The 3,446-nt window shown below is 38.3% G+C and overlaps 1 non-coding gene across 1 annotated transcript; it reads right to left on the bottom strand.

Moving 5' to 3' along the window:
* Positions 1-507: 507 nt before the first annotated feature.
* LOC140854963 (small nucleolar RNA R71) lies at positions 508-614 on the bottom strand. Its single transcript, XR_012138056.1, has one exon. It is a non-coding gene; the product is annotated as a small nucleolar RNA R71 (small nucleolar RNA).
* Between the last annotated feature and the right edge of the window lie 2,832 nt (positions 615-3,446).

The raw sequence follows: 3,446 nt of genomic DNA on the forward strand, positions 1-3,446 counted from the left end.
ACTTTTTCTCTTTTCTTTCTTTTTCTTATACATAAAAATTAATAAAAAAATTGTATAAACATCGAGAACCGTACACCTCGTGTGTGGAGAAGAGTGTCGGATCGTCTAGTTAGAATTGAGTCAATTCCTGTTGTTCCAATGGCTGAGCCAATCCAACCCATGACCCTTAAGGATTTGTGTTATCCAGTTGGCTCCATCCAACCATCTTGTATTAGGTTGCCACAACCCACAGCTAACAATTTTGAAATCAAACCTCAAATCATAAATATGCTTCCAAAATTCACAGGATTAGTGGATGCTTATATATTTATTAGAGAATTTGAGGAGGTATGCGCAACCATGAAACTGCAATTGACAGAGGATGAGGTCAAACTTAGATTAATCAACTTTGCCCTTAAGGATAATGCTAAGAAGTGGCTTTATAGTCTGCCAAACTATTCTGTCACTACCTGGGAAGGCTTTGTGAGAATATTTTTGAAAAAGTATTTCCCCCATCATAAAACAGCTAGGATTAGGAATGAAATAAATCAATTTTACCAACTAGCTGGTGAATCATTTTGAAAGTACTTTGATCGTTTCAAGAATCTTTTGACCCAATGCCCACACCATGGAATAGAAACTTGGAGACTATGCCAGATCATCTATGAGGGGTTAGATTCAAACTCAAGAACCATGCTAGAGTCCATGTGCCAAGGCCAATTTATGGACAAAGAAACTACTGAAGCTTGGCAATTCTTAGAAGACCTAGCCGAGAAAAATTTACAGTGGGAAACAATTAGGGAACCTGATAAAGCTACACCTTCAAGAGGAGGAATGCATCAAATTCAACCAACCCTAGCATCAGAGGCCAAGATTGCAACCTTAACACGTAGATTGGAAGCCTTAGAATTACAGAGACCAGCCAATGTAAATCAAATATCTGCACCCATGTGTAAAGGGTGCAATGCACCAGACCATGTCTTAGAAGAATATTCCTACTCGAATGAGTGTGCACAGGTGAATGCCACCTATCAAGGACCATTGAACAATTCTTATGCACCCATATATAACCCAGGTTGGAGGAATCATCCGAATTTCTCATGGTCCCAGAATCCTAATGTAGGCAATCCAAATTTCAATCAGCAAAATCTAAGGTCCAACCCAGTGATGAACAACCCGCCAGGCTTCCATGATAATGACAAGAAAATTACCTCTTTAGAGAAAAGCCTAGAAGCCATGATGAAGACACATACCAGCTTTATGCAAACCACGGGTCAACTCATAAATAATAACACCCAAGCTATAGCCCGTCTGGAAATGCAAGTAAGTCAGCTGGCTTCGACCATTAGTGAATGAGAACATGGTAGGTTACCTAGCCAACCTGAGCCAAATCCTAGGAACCAAAATGGTCCACGACCCCAACAAGGAAACCAAGTTAATGGTGTAAATGCCATTCATACCTTAAGATCGAAAAAATAAATAGACAATAAAGTAGTTGCACTTGATGATATAGAGGACTCATCTGCCGAGTCACCTTCTAAAACTACTACCTTTCAACCTCAAGCACCAGAAACTGAAAATTCACCTAGTCCAGTACTTAAAAGTCCTAGAGCTCCTTTTTCAAACAGACTGAAATCTAATAAATCTGAATATTTAGATAAAATTTTAGAGGTATTTAAACAAGTCTAAGTTATTATTCCTCTTTTAGATATAATCCATCAGGTTCCAACTTATGCCAAATTTTTAAAAGATCTTTGCACTAGGAAAAGGACCACTAATGTACCAAAGAAAGCATTTTTGGCTGCAAGTGTCAGTTCATACCTATCTAGCCATGTGCCAATTAAATATAAAGACCTTGGAGCTCCAACAATTTCTTGTGTTATTGGAGAAACCAATATAAAAAAGGCCTTGCTAGATCTAGGAGCTAGTGTGAATATCCTTCCATATTCGGTGTATGAGCAACTAGGATTATAAAAATTTCAACCTACTGGGATCACATTACAGTTAGCCGATAGATCTCTCAGGATCCCTAAGGGAATGGTCGAGGATGTTCTGATAAAGGTTGAAAATTTTATTTTTCCTATAGATTTTATTGTTTTAGAGACTGAGCCAGTTGCGAATCCTAAAGGACATATACCTGTCATTTTAGGAAGACCATTCTTAGCTACGGCCAATGCTGAAATCAATTGTCGAAATGGTCTAATGAAGTTATCCTTTGGGAATATAACCATTGAGCTTAATGTTTTTAACTTAGAACAGAAATCCTCTTCTCATGCTGATGTCAATGTAGTCCAAGATGGTATTTATGAATCCATTGACATTAGTGATGATGAAGTCGACCTAGAGTCTAACCCCTGGTTAATCCATGAGTCTGAGGACGTCAATGAAATACTTAAAGAAAATCAGATTAATCAGGAATCGACACTTCCTACTGAACCAATCATTGAGATGGTGAAATCATCACCTAAACCATCAATAGAGGAAGCATCCATTTTAGAACTGAAACCCCTCCCAGAACATCTCAAGTATGCATATCTAGGACCCAAAGAAACTTTGCCTGTAATTATTGCATCAGACCTAGATCCCAAGCAAGAGGAGGAGTTAGTGTCAGTTCTAAAAGCAAATCAAGAAGCAATAGGTTGGACCATAGCAGATATCAAAGGAATAAGCCCTTCTATAGTTCAACATAGAATATACTTAGAGGAAGAGGCTAAACCAACAAGAGAAGCCCAAAGAAGGCTTAATCCAGCTATGAAGGATGTAGTTAAAAAGGAGATTCTGAAACTCCTAGATAATGAAATAATTTATCCTATTTCTGCTAGCTCTTGGGTAAGCCCAGTTTAAGTAGTACCCAAGAAATCTGTGGTAACAGTGGTCCAAAATTATGCAAACAAACTTATCCCAACTAGGACCTAAACGGGATGGAGGGTCTGTATAGACTATAGAAAGTTGAATGCTGCGACAAGGAAAGAGCACTTTTCTTTGCCATTTATTGATCAAATGTTGGAAAGACTAGCCGGAGAAGAGTTTTACTGTTTTCTTGATGGATACTCCGGTTACAACCAGATCCCCATAGCCGCTGAAGATCAAGAAAAGACTACATTCACCTATCTATTTGGTACTTTTGCCTATAGACGAATGCCCTTTGGACTATGTAATGCACCAGCAACCTTCCAGAGATGCATGATCAGCATATTTTCAGATATGATAGAACGATTTCTAGAAATTTTTATGGATGACTTTTCTGTTTTTGGCCTAACCTTCTCCAAGTGTCTGAATCACCTGCAATTAGTTCTAGAACGATGTAAGGAGAAGCACTTAGTTCTCAACTGGAAAAAATGTCAGTTTATGGTCAAACAGGGAATAGTTCTTGGCCATGTCATTTCTAAAAAGGGGATTGAAGTGGACAAGACCAAAATAGATCTAATTGCAAGTCTTCCACCACCTAAATCTGTGAAAGAAATACA

The sequence above is a fragment of the Elaeis guineensis genome, chromosome 1, assembly GCF_000442705.2.
Source record: "Elaeis guineensis isolate ETL-2024a chromosome 1, EG11, whole genome shotgun sequence".
NCBI lineage: Eukaryota > Viridiplantae > Streptophyta > Magnoliopsida > Arecales > Arecaceae > Elaeis > Elaeis guineensis.